Source organism: Phoca vitulina, unplaced genomic scaffold (genome assembly GCF_004348235.1).
Source record: "Phoca vitulina isolate PV1807 unplaced genomic scaffold, GSC_HSeal_1.0 scaffold27, whole genome shotgun sequence".
NCBI classification, from domain to species: Eukaryota; Metazoa; Chordata; class Mammalia; order Carnivora; family Phocidae; genus Phoca; species Phoca vitulina.
Window position 1 is genome coordinate 7,391,409 of NW_022589730.1, and position 19,134 is coordinate 7,410,542.

Here is a 19,134-nt window from a genome sequence, read left to right on the forward strand (position 1 = left end):
TTTCCAAGTATAAAAGTACTTTTGCCAACTACATAATCACAAAGTGAAGAAGGGAAGAGTTTGGACATGTTATAAGGTTAAAAAAGAAAAAACTCTGTGGAAAAGATAAATGAGCCTACTATATGCATATGTACAGTCATGTAAATAGCCACTCATAAACTTTCCCAGGGAGAATAATAACTTTTTTTTTTAAAGATTTTATTTATTTATTTGAGAGAGAGAGAATGAGAGAGAGCACATGAGAGGGGGGAGGGTCAGAGGGAGAAGCTGACTCCCTGCCGAGCAGGGAGCCCGATGCGGGACTCAATCCAGGGACTCCAGGATCATGACCTGAGCCGAAGGCAGTCGCTTAACCAACTGAGCCACCCAGGCGCCCGAGAATAATAACTTATACCAACTGAGTAGCTAACAATTCTGATTTCATTTATTTGGCTATCTTGGAAACCCTCTATTTCTAAAATGACTTCTAGCCTCACACCCTGGAGCCCCAGAAGGCTATTCTGTTCAGCTACAGCTGTTTGTGATTTTTAGTTTAGAAGCAGCAATGTATACACGTACACTAAAGCTCCTCCTTCTTATCCCTCATGAAAACCCAAATGTGTGGTACTATCAGCTGGGCGAGCACATAAGCCACGACCATGAGCAAACCCTTTTTCTAGGAATTACTTTTCCAAGTAGAGGGATTTAGAGGTTTCGGGACAAGTACCACACTAAACACTTACTTGATGTGGCAATGCAATATTGCCAGGGTTGGAGCCAACCCAAAGGAGAACCAGTCCAGCAAGGCTCAGAAGAACCATTTCTTGGTGGGTGTGCATAAAAGCTTGAGGTGACATCCTAAAGGAATAATGCAAGACAGGTGGTCCTCTCAAGGTCACAAGAGAAAAACCCTTGAAGTCTCTAGTTCTCAGAAGAGGACAGGTTGTTTAAAGAAACTGTGTATTGGGCGCCTGGGTGGCTCAGTTGGTTAAGCGACTGCCTTCGGCTCAGGTCATGATCCCAGGGTCCTGGGATCAAGTCCCACATCGGGCTCCCGGCTCAGCGGGGAGCCTGCTTCTCCCTCTGACCCTCTCCTCTCTCATGCTGTTTCTCTCTCGCTCGCTCTCCAATAAATAAATAAATAAAATCTTTAAAAAAAAAAAAAAAAGAAACTGTGTATTGTTCACATGTTCACCACCGTTAGCAGCCCTGCTTCAACTCACCTTCCACATAATAAGCATCTGTATATGTGTACTCCCTGGATTCCTATTACCAGTCACTGTGTAGATCAGGGACAGATCAGCGGTGAAGAAATAGCTTGCTGCAACCACCTTCTGACCTCCATTACGCATAATGCCGTTTAGCCACAAACAAAACTTTTGTTAAAAAAAAAAAAAAAGTGGGGCTCCTGGGTGGCTCAGTCGTTAAGCGTCTGCCTTCGGCTCAGGTCATGATCCCGGGGTCCCGGGATCGAGTCCCACATCGGGCTCCCTGCTCGGCAGGAAGCCTGCTTCTCCCTCTCCCACTCCCCCTGCTTGTGTTCCTGCTCTCGCTCTCTCTCTGTCAAATAAATAAAATCTTTAAAAAAAAAAAAACAAAAAAAACAACAACAAAAAAAAGTGAAGGTCTGAACAGAGCATATATGCGGAAGAGAAAAATAACAGACAAAATAGCTCCCAGCCGCTACAGCCTTGGAGGAAAATATTGTTTGTGCCTCTTAGTATTTCCATAGCGTTCATCTCATTGGAATGAGGCACCCTGTGGGAACAGACTATCTCCGCTCCATTTCTGCTCCAGCCCTCCTCTCTTGGTCTACATTTCGCTGAAGGTTTGGCCTCTGGTTATTTTGGCACAGGCTGAGAAACGAAGGGGTAGAATCTGCATGTATGTCACAATTTCAGTAATCTGAGTGCCATTTTCACATTTGAAATATTAAGTATATCACATGATCTCTGAAAAGGGGAGACAGTCAATGACAGTCTACTTTTTACTTTTTTGGAAGATATGCAAACCCAGTCCACTCACTCATACACACGCGTCCACTGCAAACTTAGAACGCAGAATGAAAGACAGGTGTAAGAAGGGGGGAAATTCTAGAAGTTAAAAACAAAACCTTTATGTATAACTTTAAACAAGCTACCTTCCCAAAATTAAGCGCAAGTTAAGAGATACAAGTTTGAGAATGTCTCCAAGAAAGTTCCAAGTAAGCTTACAAACTAAAGCAGGTTGAACTCAAAAGAACTGTTCTCAAAATAACAATAACAACAACAATAACAACAACTACTCGGCAAAGCAAAGGTATCCACTTTACCCTTCCAGGTAAGGAATACAGAGGTGAAATATGTTATTTTTTCCTAACTGGCACATTTTAGGATTACTTAGTGAAGAAAATATAATACAAAAACTGGTCTAGGGGCGCCTGGGTGGCTCAGTCAGTTAAGCGTCTGCCTTTGGCTCAGGTCATGATCTCAGGGTCCTGAGATCAAGCCCCACGTGGGGCTCCCTGCTCAGCGGGGAGCCTGCTTCTCCCTCTCCCTCTGCCGCCCCCACTCCTGCTCTCTCTCTCTCTCCTCTCAAATAAATAAATAAAATCTTTAAAAAACCTGATTCTAAAACATATGTTAAATGATAAGAAAAAACACTGGAAGAAAATTTAAAACAAAACTTTTTAAATAAGATTTTATTTGAAGGGCGCCTGGGTGGCTCAGTCAATAAGCATCTGCCTTCGGCTCAGGTCATGGTCCCAGGGTCCTGGGATCGAGCCCCGCATCAGGCTCCCCGCTCTGTGAAGCCTGCTTCTCCCTCTCCCACTCCCCCTGCTTGTGTTCCCTCTCTCGCTGTGTCTCTGTCTGTCAAATAAATAAATAAAATCTTTTAAAAAATAAAGATTTTATTTGAATGATACAATTTTTCATTAGTATTTTTCTTCTATGTGTCTGTATTTTCCAAATCCCCTTTAATACACATAGTAACAGGAACTTTCCAGAATGCTCTGTGTGGAGCAGAGGAGTAGTGCCTGCCCAAGCTGCAATCAGCAGGGCGTTCCTTCCCGCTCCCCCACACTGGCCTCAGCCCCCTCACCGACTATAGAAGATAGCGAAAGAAACCATTCACTATAATGTTGTGGGGGTCAAAGCTAATGCCACCCAGGAAGAACTGAAAAAGACTTACAGGAAACTGGCCCTGCAGTACCACCTTGATAAAAATCCAAATGAAGGAGAGAAGTTTAAACAGGTTTCTCAGGCTTATGAAGTACTCTGATGCAAAGAAAAGGGAATTATAGGATAAAGGAGGAGAACAGGCAATTAAAGAAGGTGGAACTGGTGGTGGTTTTCCTTCTCCCATGGACATCTTTGATATGTTTTTTGGAGAAAGAGGAAGGATGTGGAGAGAAAGGAAAGGTAAAAATGTTGTGCATCAGCTCTCAGTCACCTTAGAAGATTTATATAATAGTACAACAAGAAATGTAGTTCTGCAAAAGAATGTGATTTGTGACAGATATGAAGGCCAAGGTAGTAAGAAAGAAGTGGTAGAATGTTGTCCCAATTGCCGAGGTACTGGAATGCAAATAAGAATTCATCAGATAGGACCTGGAATGGTTCAGCAAATTCAGTCTGTGTGCATGGAGCACCAGGGCCACAGGGAATGGATCAGTCCTAAAGATAGATGTAAAAGCTGCAATGGAAGGAGATCATTTGAGAGAAGAAGATTCTAGAAGTTCATATTGATAAAGGCATGAAAGACAGCCAGAAGACAACATTCTATGGTGAAGGAGACCAGGAACCAGGACTGGAACCAGGAAATATTATCACTGTTTTAGATCAGAAGGACCATGATGTTTTTACTCATCTAGAAGAAGACCTTTTCATGGGTATGGACATACAGTTTTTGAAGCACTGTGCAGCTTTCAAAACCCAGTATCTACTCTTGACAACCAAACCATCACATCACCTCTCATCCAGGTCAGATTGTCAAGCATGGAGATATCAAGTGTGTGCTAGATGAAGGCATGCTAATTTATCATAGACCATATGAGAAGAGTCGCCTAATCATTGAATTGAAGGTAAACTTTCCTGAGAATGGCTTTTTCGCTCCTGATAAGCTGTCTCTGCCAGAAAAACTCCTACCTGAGACAAAGGAAGTAGAAGATAGTGATGAAATGGACCAGGTAGAACTGGTGGGCTTTGGTCCAAATCAGGAAAGATGGCACGATTACAATGGGGAAGCATATGAGGAGGATGAACCTCATCCTAGGGGTGGTGTTCAGTGTCAGGCCTCTTAATGGGGCCAGTGAATAACACAGCTGACATTTTTATGTCGTAGTGAGTGAGTGAAGGACTATAATCATAGCTCACTCCTCGCTATTGTTTTTGTTTTAATATTCAACTATCGTAGTGTTTTAAAAGTTAAATGAAGAATAAACTCAAATACAAAAGCTCAAAAAAATACACATAGTAACATTTATAGAGATTTCCAAATCTGCTTTAAAACATATAGTAACATTTATAGTGGAAATAATTTATTATATTTTAATATCTGGGATTTTTCTCTTGCCCAGGTCTTGAAGATGTTTGGAGAGTGTCATGGCCTGAATGTCTGGGTCCCCCTCCAATCCATATGTGACGGTCACCCGCAATGTGATGGTGTTTAGAAACAGGACCTTTAAGAAGCGATGAAGTCATGAAGGTGGAGCACTTATGAATGGGATTAGTGCCCTTACAAGAGAGCTCCCTTGTCCTTTCTGACTCACATTGTGAGGACAATGTGAGATGGTTTTCTATGAACCAGGAAGAGAGCCGTCTCCAGACTCGGAATCGGCAGGCACCTGATCTTGGACTTCTAACCTTCAAAACTGAAAACAGAAATTCCATTATTTAAGAATTATTTTTTAATTTCTTAAAATTTGTTTGAGAGAGAAAGAACGAGTGAGAAAGCACCAACAGGGAGAGAGAGAAGCAGACTCCCCGCTGAGCAGGGAGCCTGACCTGGGGCTCCACCCAGGACCCCAGGATCATGACCTGAGCCAAAGGCAGATGCTTAACCAACTGAGCTACCCAGGTGCCCCAAAATTCCATTTTTCATAAGCTACCCCCCTATGGTATCTTTGTTATAACAGCCAGAACAGACTCTAAGAGAGAAGATTTTATAGTAAAAATGAGATTGATTTTGTTCTATATTTATTCATACATCTTAACAAAAATAAAAGTATCCTCTTTGAAAGTAATTCAGTATTGAAATGAAATAAAGTGGATACAAAAATATAGAATCACCAGCCCAATTTTTTTAATCCAGAAACTTCACAAATGCAACTAACAGCCTTATAATGACAATGGCATCCACTGATAAAGCTCAATTTTCTGGATGGAAATTAAAAGCTCCATAAGCCTGGGGAGGTTTATTTTCTATGTCCCTCTTCTATTATATTGGTGTCATTTTGATCATCACTAAACTGGTAGTTGCTTTGCTCCTTCAAAGCTCTCACTAGAAAAAAAAATTTTCTCATCTATTTCATAATGAGAAGCCCTCAATCGTTAGTCAAATGACCATATTCAAATCCTGTATTTTCCACAAAGCATACTACCATTTTAGCATTTTCCTTGATAAAGGATCTGCTTCATTATATGCCTCAGACTTCAAGCTATTTTCTTGTTATACACTTTTTAATGTGATCAAGGCTTCTCCTTGTAATTATTTCTTATGCTGTTGTAATTTTCCACTGGTCTTTTTAAATTCCAGTTGGTGTGGGGTCTGATCGCACACCTGATCTTCCAGGCACTCATTCATTTTGCAGTAACCCCTGGGCACCTGCACTGACTTTCTCTTCCAGGATGTTTTTTATTCTCACTTTTTGCATCACTCTACATGTCGCTCTGGAATGATTTATCATCCTTGTTGTTCTTAGGAATCACTTTTGTTCTAATTGCAAAGCTAAATAAATTGCACTCCTTCACTGTCACTTTGGAGAATTCTCTTTCAGTTGAACATTTCTAATTATGGCCTAGAGAACTCCTAAAAATTAATGTCAGAATCACTGCATTTCAAGAGTATTACAAAGCTGTGTGAGCACAAAGATCTTTTTCATATATAGGCAAATATCGGACGTACTGCAGGTTCAGTTCCAGACCACTGCAGTCAAACGCCTAACACGATCAAGCAAGTCAAATGAATTTTTGGTTTCCCAGTGCATATAAAAGTTTGCTGTAGTCTAGGAAGTGTGTAACAGCATTTGTCTAAAAATGTACACACCTTAATTTAAAAATATTTTATTGCTGAAAAATGCTAAGCATCATCTGAGCTTTCAGTGACTCGTAATGATCACAGGTCACCATAACAAATATAATAATAATGAAAAAGTTTGAAATATTGTGAGAATTACCAAAATGTGACACAGAGACTCAAATAAGCAAATGCTGTTAGAAAAATGGTGTCCCCAGACTCCCTCCGTGCAGAGCTACCACAAACCTTCATCTGTATCTGCCCAGTGCACTAAAATGACGTGCAATAAAATGATATCTGTAAAAACCAACAATTGGCTAATTTTACTCCTATAATGTAAAGGTTTTTCCATATGGTTCAAATATTTGGACTCAGCACGACTGTCTCAGTCTCAACACCATGAAAAGCGGACGATGGTCAGACCACACATAAAAATTGAAGTCTAGCCTCCAGCCTATAACAGCTAGTCCAAGAAACCAACCCACTCTCTGCAATAACCAATCCTGAAAGCTAGCCTACTATCTGCACATCAGACTTGTAGGAATTCAGACCATTATCTCGAGGCACAGTCCAGGAAACCAAACAATAACCTACTTGCAGTAATCCACCCTAACTAGACAGGACTTGATTCATGACTGACAGCTACGCCAATTGTTGGGACCAGTCAGAGAAAGCCAAATATGCACATGGAACCAATCACATTGGATGCTTGCTTCCAGCTAGCCCACCTGCAGCTTCCCTGGGGTTGACACCTTCCAAGCAGGGTACACGGGGAGCCTTCCCTTTTTTTCCTATAGAGCATCTCCACTCCCCTGCCTGCCTCTGAGTGTCTGCTAAACCCAAGTGATGGTGGCCGATCCCCTTGCTAGAACTAGAGCAAGATCTGAATAAACAGCCTTTGCTTATTCTCATTCAGGTGGTCTTCATTCATATTCAACCTAGCCTTCACAAACCCTGGGAGAGCTTAACTTTTAGATATAATGTAGAAGCTAACATGCCCACTTTATTTACTGTTTTATTATTCCTGGAGGGGTAAGGCTCAAACTTGTAAGTTTTGCTACATATTTTCCATCAAAGTCACACTTATTACAGTGGCTTTGTACTCGACACAAAATAATTATTGCCTTTTTATCTGAGGGCTTATATATTTATAAACTAATCTTTATTGGGTGTTTGCTCTGTGTGAAACACAGATAAACAAGATGTGATTTTAACATAGGTGCTCAGAGTCTGATGTCATCAACTATTTCAGTGAGTGTCACCCTATCACTTTTGCATGTCCAGTTGAGTACGGCGCAATAGGAGTATTTTATATCTAACGGGAAAGTGTGGGCTTCTCCTCGGGTTCCCACCAGCTCCCATCTGGAAAAGTGGTTGAGGAAAATCAAAGTAGTGTAGCCGTCCACACTGAGTTAGGACTGACACCTTAGGACCCTATCGAGATGGTTCTGGCTTCTAGAAATAGTAGTCTAGAGAGCCAAGTTGAAAAGAATCAGATCACCAGGTGCTTGATGAAAACACAGAACTCTGTGTCCTTAACAGGAAGCTTCACTTTTATCCTAGGCAAATATAGGACTTTCCTTTGGACTACTAGCAAAATCTCTGACAGCAAAGCCTATATCAAAGCTCAGAACTGGCTTAAAAGAACAAGAGGAAAGCCCTTTTGTACCTGTAACTTTTCCCCTCTAATTTCCGCACAATGTTGGTTGTTCCAGAGTGGACCCCGTTCCCTTTGGCGGCTCAGCAGCCCTTCCTCTGCTCACTCAGAAGTCAACGGAAAGCCCCACGGGGAGTATCACTGTCCCAGGAACTAACCATACTGTTTTCACTCCTGCCTGAACACATGCAGATCAACGGTTTCCAATGTAGAACCGGCAAGACCTCTTCCGCACACCCCAGGTTAGTTATTCCACCATTTGTGAGAAAGGACAACTTCTCCATCGACGGACACACATAGCTGAGGGTATTACAGCAACCTTGCAGCAGAAGCATCCAAGAACAAACAGCATAACAATGAGGCTGAACCGGTCTTGAAGGAAACAAACACGACAATTAAGAGGAAGAGTTATCTGGCAAAATAGCGTGCAGCTCAATAGCGGGGCTCTGCAAGGCACAGGAGTTCCGATGGAAGAGAATTACTAATCACCCCATGCGATCGGCTCACTCATTTGTTTTGGTCTCTTTTTAACCCGACAGGAATGCAAAATCCCTGTGTGGTGTGGCTGCTGAAGAAAACTCTTAGTCCTTCTCATCGTGTGTCATGTAGGATGTTTTCTTTTTTTTTTTTTCTTTTTCCCAAAGCTATACTTCCAGGAGCTCCTGCTTCTGGCTGACTAGCTGAAAAGGAATATTTGTAAATCTCAGTTACAAGGCCCAGCATGAGCATTCAAGAATATGCAAATTTCAGGACCAAGCTCCTGTGTGCTTGTCAAGCAAGGGCATAAAATTCACACCAGAGTCTGATTCTAAAATGAAAATATTATACAAAATATTTCAATTACCCACAAACTCATACAACTCTTCTGGGTATCTATGGAGAATACCTAAGTGATGGGTTTCCTAGTCATTAACACAGGGTTGGAAGATACATCCAGGAGATTTTTATTTCTTTTTTTTTTTCTCTTTCTAGATGAATGACAGTCTCTCTATTTTTCAAGGCTCCTGGGAAGAATGCAACAGGTACCCTCTGGGACTCTTCCTCCAACCTTTAATGTAACACACCTCCCTGTGGCCTTGTTATTAGTTTATGCATGTAGTAAGAAAAAGAACTTCTGAGATATAAAAATCAGGGCATGGACATTGTTTAAGATGATACATTCATACATACATATAAATCCTAATTTGAAGGATTGAATTTTATATTCCTTATGCCCATAAAGTGAAATAGAATGAGACATTCATGATCCCTCCAGAAGAAGATAAAGAAACTCATCTTAAAGTCACTCCCAATCTCATAAAAAGTGTGATTTCTAACCCCATTATCATAATGACGAGAAGTTGATTCAAACTTCCCTTCCGCTAAGTAAGCCTACACCAAAGCATTTTACATTCTTCCAGATTCTTTATAGGCTTGTACTTGGTAATTAACCCCCCAAGTGTCATATAAAGGTAGGCTCATACAAACATCCAGTCTCCTAGAAACAGTCAGCTGAGGAGGAGCTATAGGCAAACAGATCAGCACGGAGAACTGGACTGGGAAATGGGCGCATGGAGCAGGGCAAAATCAGCCATCCTCTTTCCAGAGAAAGCAGAATCCACTGGCTAGATTTAAAATGGTCAAGAGGCCACCTGGGTGGCTCAGTTGTTAAGCATCTGCCTTCGGCTCAGGTCATGATCCCAGGGTCCTGGGATCGAGTCCCACATCGGGCTCCCTGCTCTGTGGGGAGCCTGCTTCTCCCTCTCCTCCCCACTTGTGCTCTCTCTCTCACTATCTCTGTCTCTCTCTCTCAAATAAATAAAATCTAAAAAAAATTAAAAAAAAATAAAATGCTCAAGAAACTTTATTGCCAGATTATTTCCACAATGTAAACACTATTAAAAGAAAAGAAACAGGAAACAAATTCAGTTCCAGTGTGAATGTAAATAACAGTAATGGGCAAAATCTGACCCCGTAGTCTTGGACTCATAAACCTCCTCTGTTTATGAGGACAAATGCCCCAGGCTGGATGACATCCAGGACCAATGACACCGCACAGGCAATTGAACAGCTTCTAATCCATGACTCTTGTTCACTTTTTTTGGATGAGAATGTGTGGTTAAAAAGACGGACTTCTGAAAATTTTGCTCGCACCAAAATTCTTCCCTTAAAAGCCACTGTGAAGCTGGGGAATGATTATCTTGGGCTATTATCATTGGATGACTCCTCAAAAGCTGGAAAAAGTAGATTCTTTTAAAAAGCATGTGTTCTTTGTAAATCTTTTTGGAATCCTAAGAATCAACTAATATAATAATTAACATGCTAAAATAATAGCAGTTATATGGGTAGAAGAATTGTTAGTAGATCAAGTATTTCCTGAAAATCACAATCTCATCACTAAATCATGTGTGTAAAGAGAACAGTTTTGAAATGTGGTTGTCATCATGCAGTTTCTCATCCGGAAAGAAAACAAAACATTTATGAAACAATAAAGATAGCACGAATACCTGAATTCTGTCAATAGACTGGGTCTTTCCAGAGAAAAGGGAAATTGTTAAGGAAAAGGGTTTTCAGGCAAGACATTTGTGAAGGAGGCTAGAATTTCAGCTAACTCTTAAATGGTAAAATAGAGAGAAACATTCCAGCTCTGAAGAATCACATGAGTAACACTGAAACCATAAAAATGGTTGGGTACAGTATTAACAAAAGGAAAATCGATACCATTCCTTTATACTTGCAATAGCCACATGAACAATACAACAAAAAATTCCATTCACAAGAGCCATAATTTTTTTTTTAAATTACAAAACACTTATGAATAAATTTCTCAAGAAATGGGCAAGATCTAGAGGGTAGCATTCTGAAATGTTTCTGTGGGACCAGCTGAATTAGTAAAGCAAGAAAGCCATTCCTCTATGAAGTGACTCAATACCAATATTGCTAATCTTTTCTCTTAATTTATATATTCAATGCAAATTCAGTAACTTATCCTAATGCTTCCGGAACTCTTCAAAACTTGACAAGCTGATGCTAAAAGACTTGTAAAAGAAAAATACAACCTGAATGGCATAGAATTTTGACAAAGGAGGGGATAGTTCCTTGATATAAATAAATCTATAGGAAGTTAAACAGCAGGAGTAAAGGTGCCACAAATGATGGATAAATCAATAGAACCAAAGAAAATATTCATAAACAATCCCAGTTATTTAGGGCTGAAAATATTAAAAGGTGGCATTTGGGTTCTAGTGCCTGTACTTGGGGAGGAGGAGGAGTGGATTTCAGATTTCTAGCATCGGCCTGTCTTCCTCCTCTTCTTCATTATTTTGACTCTTGGGAAGTGGGGGTCAGGTCAGGTGTGTTAAATTTTTGTCTATCTCTGGACTGTCCCTTGGGTCCCTTCCCTTGAGGCATCTTTATTGTGGAGTGACATAAGAGTCTGAATGCAGGGAATTTCATCCCAGATCATGTGAGCTTGAAAAACTTCTGGGTTTATTCTTATCTGAGTTTTACCATGCCCGATTTTTACAAGCACCTGCCTCTAAATTCTTTAAATAGGGGCACCTGTGTGGCTCAGGCGGTTAAGTGTCTGCCTTGCGTTCACGTCATGATCCTGGGGTCCTGGGATGGAGCCCCACATCCGGCTCCCGGCTCCGCGGGGAGTCTGCTTCTCCCTCTCCCAATGCCCCCCCACCCCCAGCTCGTGTGCTTTCTCACTCGCTTTCTTTCAAAGAAATAAATAGAATCTTTAATAAAAATAAAACTCGGGGCACCTGGATGGCTCGGTGGTTAACCGTCTGCCTTTGGCTCAGGTCATGATCCCAGGGTCCTGGGATCGAGCCCCGCATCGGGCTCCTTGCTCAATGGGAAGCCTGCTTCTCCCTCTCCCACTCCGCCTGCTTGTGTTCCCTCTCTCGCTGTGTCTCTCTCTGTCAAATAAATAAATAAAATCTTAAAAATAAATAAATAAAATAAATAAAAATAAAAAAAAATTTTAAAAAGGTGGCATTTATGGGAAAGGATGTACTATTCAATTTGCCCATGCAGTGTTGGAACAATAGGCTATAAATTAAAAAAAAACAAAAACAAAAACTAAATTTAGATCTCTGCATCACATTAGTCACATTTCAATTCTCATCATATTAAAGGGCTAAATGTGAAAAACAAAACTCTGGTAGCAGAGGAGAAAACAGGGGTATTGCTTATAACCTCAGGGAAAACCAGGAACTTGCCTTAAACAGATACAAAGCAGACAAGCAATAAAGGGAAAATGGATAAATCTAACTACATAAAAACTGTAATCACCACCACAAAAGAAAAGCCCAGTCAGGGAGAAAAGATTTACAAAATATAACACACACAAAGAAATATACCCCAAATTTTAAAACTCCAGAGACTTCCCCATCCCCCTACCATCATGCCAGTATGAACACAGCTCATAAATCAGCAAGGATCTTTCCTTCTCCTCCTAGATATCCATTTCCAGGGATATCTGCTCACATAAACTGTAGACCCCAGATGACAGGTAAGCACTGGAAAGAAATCCTGAGATAGGATGGGAGCAATCCAGAAGGCAATATAGCTCAGAGAGCAGGGACATTACACTTCCAAAAGCATAAACACAGACTCATGGCAAGGGTTAGACCCCATTTTAGCCACCATGGTTGTGAGATGTAGATTGAGCTGAAAAAAAAAAAAAAAAAAACAGGCCCCATTGGATGCAGTTTTGTTTCAAAACCAGATGAGATATGGCTACATAGAAGTCATATTTTCCAAAGCAGAGGGAAAGAAAAGAAACTAGAATGGAATTCTGCTCTGGTTTATCTAATATCCCACAGGAAGCTTGCAAGTAGGTGGTCCAGGAAAGCCCAATTCATTCAAAGGTACATAAAATGCAGGGAACTGGCAGGGATCAATGCAAAGATGCAATAATGGAAAATAAAAGTTATATTTAAATCCATTATTAACAGATGAATAACACTCACCAGAAGAAGAAAAAATTGCTGCCAAAGAACAGAAAAATCTGAACCAAACATTGTATGATGAATTTAAAATATAACAACCCCTGAAATGAAACCACAGACATACAAACCTTATACTATCAGAAATGTTACACAACACACACACACACACGCATGCATGCACACACACAACAAAAACTCAAGGAAGCAGAGACCTCATAGTAAAATTCTTTTTAATATCTATAAAGCCAGAAAATATATAATATTAAAAAACTAAGCCCAAACTTCTCTGTCATATCAATAAGTATAAATGAGCCAAACCCAACAACTTAAAAAAGAATGTTTTTTGGCTCTAAAACAAAAACAATTGTATATGAAAGAAAAATCTAAAAGGAACTGGAAAGATTGAGCATAAAAAAATAAAAACAAAAATGAAACAAAACCAAAGAGAAAGAAATTGAGAGAGAAACTGTGACCTTATTAAGAGAGCCCATGAAATACAGAGCCAGAAACATAGCAAGATCAAACAAACAAACAAACAAATAGTTAAGCAAAGACAACTACTATAAATTCCAAAAGGTACAATTCAGCATGAAGACAGTTTAGGAATATCTATGCTCCAAATAGCATGGTTCCAATATCTATACAACAAAAAATATAGGAGATACAAGGAGAAATAGGCAGAAATAAGCTAGTACTAGAAGATTCTAAACCAAGTCTAAAGCCTAACATGAGTAGATAAAAACTAGTCAGTTTTTAAATGATTTAAATAACATAGTAAGTTATATCTAACCTATATAGAAAACACAAAAAAACAGCGAAAACACCTTCTAGTCAAATACTTGTGGGCAATTCATAAAAGTTAGCTACATATTTGACCCCAACGACATTCATTCAAAAAGCACCAAACTGACATCCATAGTCTGGTAGGCAGATTTGGGGCCCCGGTGACCGTCATCATGTCCGTGGCCAAAGATGTCATTTAGATTATTAATCAACTGACCTTAAAGTAGGAAGATCATCTTGGAATATCTGAGCGGGCCCAATGTAATCACAGGAGCCCTTGAAAGCAGAGCTTTCTCCTTGCTGAGGAGGTAGAAGTCAGAAAGAAGCAGACAACATCCTAAGCACGAGGAAGACGGGAACCTTGCTGGCTCCAGGAGGGAGGGGGCCACAAGGAAAACCCTAGAAGAAAGTTAATTCTGCCAAGAACCACTGAGGTTGGAAGACGACCCAAGCTTTCCTCTGGCGGGTATTTTGCTTCCAGCTCTGTGAGACCCTGAGCGGAGAAAGCAGCTGGGTCCCCAGTGTGGTTGCCCTTCAGAACCAAGGTCATAAATGAGCACTGCTTGAAGCTGCTGGACTGAAGGTCATTTATGAAACAACAGAAAACCTCAGCTCAAAAAGTAGAGTTAAACCTAAACATCACGGGTGGGCAGAGCATGAGAGTACAATAAGAAAAATAACGCTCTCTCAGATTTTAAATAAAAATATATGAAGATTTGTTTGGTTGTTCAGCTTCATTTATTTTGTCCTAATTCTATCGCCAAATGTATGGATACTCTATAAATTTGAAAAATGGATTGATCTTTAAATGAGCTAACAAGGTTTTCTCTGAATTTATATCTGCGAGTACTTGATAGTGTAGGAAATATTTCATCCAAAGAAGTAAAATATCAATAGCAATAAAGAGACTTGTCTTTTTCCCCCAAAGAGTAATTGAAAACTGTAAGCAGTGATTCATTTGACTACTTTTTACAGTAAAATGCTGCCAAAGTCAAAACAATTACAGTTGACCAGCATCTTTTACTCCCATTTAAGTAACTGCCCATACACACATGCATCTCAGCAATCCTGAGTAACACCTTCCGAATCTTCATACTCTTCATATTTGAATGAGCCTCGCATTTCAACCAAGCTATTTCAGCCATTCAAAAACAGTAGGAGTATTTATAGTCCTGATGCCTTCAAAATTTTTAGCCCACCATGCTACAGCATACCCGTTTGGTAGTTTCATGGATCTGTGATATTTTTAGAGAACTCAGACTGAGTTTAGACTTACAGATTTAAATGATAACTGTATAACAAGTTAATTTAGCTTTTCAAAATATCCACACAAATAGACTCCATAAAAAGACACTTTCCTCCACACTGGATTCTGACTCTTCTCACACATATTTTCTGAAGAGCAGGTTCCCAGGAGATTTCTAACAATGGCTTCCCTTGGATTCGTTTTCATAGCTATGATTCATATTTAATTAATGCAACTCAATCCTTTCTTTTTAAGTTTTGTCCTCACATAATGAGCCAATTTGTTACCTATTCATTTGTACAGTGCCTATTTTTCTTACACAGAAATGCTGACATAGATATTAGATCCCAAGCAGGATAAGAGGGAAAAATATTTCCTTTTGATATGAACATTTCAATTCCATTAAACAATTAACCAGAGCCAACTTAAAAAAAACATGTGTTTTAAATCATCCGGTAGCGATGACCAAAAAATAGAGGAAAGTTTACAAAAACACAGAAAACAAACAAGAATGACTAAACAATACAAAATAGCAAGTTAATGGAAAATGTACCCTAAGTGTGGATATTTCCTAAGTTGCTGAACGTTAAAGAATACATCAATAGCTCTGAGTGGCTCTCGATTACTGAGCTTACTTGTTGATAAATCATTTCTAGTTGTCCCATGACTATTTACACAGTTGTGTTCTGGGAGAGCCATAGTTGTACTTTCTTTGAATATGTTCTCAAGAAATGAAAATCACACTATTCTGTAGATGTATTTTAGATTTTCTTGGTACCGGAGTCTAGATACTTAATTCTTTCTTGAGAAAATCAGGCAGGTAGAGTACTTGGTGTCTAATAAGCACTTTGTAAATGTGTTAAATAGATGAATCTAATAGACATTCTGTGATTCTGACATCAAAGCCACAGAATTTATTTAACATTAATTAAGAATACCTGATCAAGAAATGATGCCATCACCCTTTTTTTTTTCACACAGTGGAATCATTCAGGTTGGCAGGGGTGGGCATGTCTCCTCAGCTCTGGCTGTCTCCTGAATTCCAGAATCCCACGGTTGTGTGTGTTTTGCAAAGCTGTGCCATCCTGGACAAGATGGAAATAGCTACCATCTTCCTGTGAACAGCATTGTGCCCGTGACCATCAACAACATACAGAGTTAGGTGGGTTGAAAGCATTGAGCTTATGGCTTCTTGGAGGGATATGGAATTCCAAGAATAACTTGGGGGTCGATAGAGCAGTCTCTCAGGATTTCCTGATCCCGCAAGCCAGTGGGGCTTACCAGGGTGTAGCATATGCACTAAACCAAGGACAAGTGTATGCTGCTGTGTCCTCCATGGCCGAAACACACCTGAGAGCCAGGTGGTGAAGCCAGACTGACCTACCCAGCAGTCCTCGAGACCCACTTGGGTAATTTGTATTGTCCAACCCTATAATAACCTTCAGGTTTGCTTGACTAGAGGTCTTATTTCCCAGCAGGATGATCACCTCCAACTAGAGGACCCAGGGAAGCTCTACGATATCTAAAGCTACAACTCCCACCTGACCATTTTATCTCCCCATGCTGGGGGTCAAGACAAAAAGGCCCCTGCGCCGCCCTGGGTGCTCTCCACCCAGTGAACTGTCCCTTGCTGCAGCCAATCCTGGCAAGAGGAAGAAAAGAACAGAGCTCCCCTGTCCCGGCCCCCAGGGATAAACCCTGGATCACCCCACCTGTGCAGGGCAGGGCAGCCAAAATGTTGGCTGAGAGTGGAGGAAATGAGAATGGGCACAGAGAGGAAGCTGGTTATGTCCATCACACGGACCCAACAGCGGCTGCGGCAGTGGGTTCTCGCGCGTCTTCTACTACTGACCCAGTTGCACGGAGTCATTTTGGAGACTGCAGCTGGCCAGCACTTTGCAGGGAACTTTGTGACACTCGGACGGGTGGACTTCGTGGTGCACAGCGCTGTGCTGGGACGCCCCTCAGACACCACGGCGAGTCCTCTCCGCCCACCTCCTGCCCCAGCTGCAGTTGCAGATCCCCTTCCGTGCAGCCAGCGGCGCGCAGGTACAGCCCGGCCGTGCTCGGCCCTAAGCCCACGGCGCACGCGCTCCCTCCTGACCAGGGCTTTGAGGGCCCCCAGCAAGGGGCAATAGCTCCAAAAATACCTCTGACTATTTCTACCAACCTCAGAGAGCTAAATATATTTTGCAGTTTCACTCGGTGTCATAGGAGGTAATCAAAAGTTATTGCAAGCCTGCCAAACTCTGCTCAAGATGCTGACCTGACGTGCCCAGACCCACACCAGAGTGCTCTGTCGGCGGGCCGGCCCGGGACATTGCTGGGGCAGGAACAGAAGGACACGGCCTCCCCGCGGCGCAGGACCTGGCAGAGGGAGCAGCGTGTGCAGGCTGAAAGGCTTGCCGTCGGCATCTCATTCTGGCCTTTGCTGACCTTCACCATTTTTCCGTTAATATGTCTGCTCGAGGGAGGGGGTTTGTACTAGATTTGACAGGAGACAGGAAACCTACTAAAACCTTTAGCTGAAGCCATTCTCAGGACTGATGAGAATGCTCCTCATATGAAGTTCTGGATGAGGGGCCCTCTCAGGATTAGACTGATGGAAACAGCATTAGACAGACCGAGCATGAGCACCCTACACCACCCAGCTGATGCCCCCATCCCAGGAAGCGAAGGACACCCGGGCAGCCGGAGACTCTGATAAGGGGCATGGCCAATGTTTAACTTTCTCCCCGAGATGGGCTCTCTCTTTCCACGGAGAACTGGCAGTGAGCTCCCTGGGCAGACCCCACCCTAGGGGGGCATCGGGGCTTAGGGGGCATCGGGGCTTCCAACCCAGGCCTGAACTCCTCGTTCCTGCACCAGCCATGCCGGTGCTGGTTACTGCAAGGCCATCCCACAAAACGAGTACAGAAACTACTGATTTCTTCCCTTGGGCATTGCCCCACATTACTGGAATTAATTCAAGCCCCAAGTGGCAGAGGATGTTAAAACTAAATGCAAAAGCTGTGCCTTCTCATCCAAAAGTTCCCAAACAAGGAACGTATTAGAGGCCATTCACCCCTGCACCTGCTGGAGTGTGTGTGTGCCTATTTGCCGTCCTTGGCACCAGGCAGGGACGGCTTTGTTAACACTCTCACGGTGACAGATGGCTTTACTCGCCATGTCCAAGGGTATCCCAGCCAAGAGCAAAATGTGTCCACAGCAGGCTGAGTCCTCTACGAAAATACCTGTCAGGCTATGAGTTTCCCACATAAATCCACTCAGCTCAAGAGAGAGACAGAAAGCATTTCATTTGACAGGGTTATGGAAACATCTCTCCCATTTCAGGGGTCAGCAAACTACAACCCATGAGTCACATCAGGCCTGTTGCCTATGAGCCAGGAAAGGTTTTTAAATTTTTAAATGGTTGAAAAAAATGAAAAGATTTTGTGATGTGTGAAAACTGTATGAAATTCAAATTTCAGCACCCATAAATAAAGTTTTATTGGAACACAGCCACATTCATTCATTTTCATACTGCCTAAGGCAGCTTTCACACGACCATGACAGAGATGAGTAGCTGCAAAAGCTCGAAATATTTATCATCTATCCTGTTACTGGCTGAACGGTATCCCCAAAAATTCATATGTTGAAGTCCTAATCCCCGTACCTCAGAATGTGACTGTATTGGGAGACAGGGCCTTGAAAGGGGTGATTAAGTTAAATGAGACTGTAGGGTGGGCTCCAGTCTAACTGGACTGGTGCCCTTATAAGCAGAGATTTGGGTAGACTGGTGTCCTATTCAGAAAGACTTGGGGGAAATGCAGAGGAAAGCCCCATGTGAGGGCACAGCAGGAAGGTGGTCATCTATAAGCCAAGGAGAGAGGTCTTACGGGTAACTGAACTGACTAGCACTTTGACCTTGAACTTTCAGCCTCTAGAACTGTGAGAAAGTACACCTGTTGTTCAAGTCACCCAGTCTGTGGTATGTTTGTAGCCCTAGCAAACTCATACATTATCCCTTTGCAGAAAATGTACGCTGACCCCTGTCTAAACCATGATATCTTTCACAAATTCACCTGTGTATTCAACTATACAGTTCAGCATGTCATCGGGGTCCCCAGAGAGGACAGGCCTGATCCACTCCATCTTCTTCCAAGACCAGTGGAGAGGACGCATGCGTGCCGTTGCGTTTTGCAGAGGATCAGAACACACTGTCGCCTAAGGTGGGCATCCAGCTCAGCCATCAGGCCAGAGAAGGAGGACCACCTTGCTGGGCTCAGATGACACCTGCAGATTTCTGGGCAGAGGTACGGACACCCAGGTGT

The 19,134-nt window shown here is 41.9% G+C and overlaps 1 pseudogene; it reads left to right on the top strand.

Annotated features, from left to right (window-relative positions):
- Positions 1–2,161: 2,161 nt before the first annotated feature.
- On the top strand, positions 2,162–4,261 carry LOC116643673 (annotated as a pseudogene).
- The last annotated feature ends 14,873 nt before the right edge of the window (positions 4,262–19,134 follow it).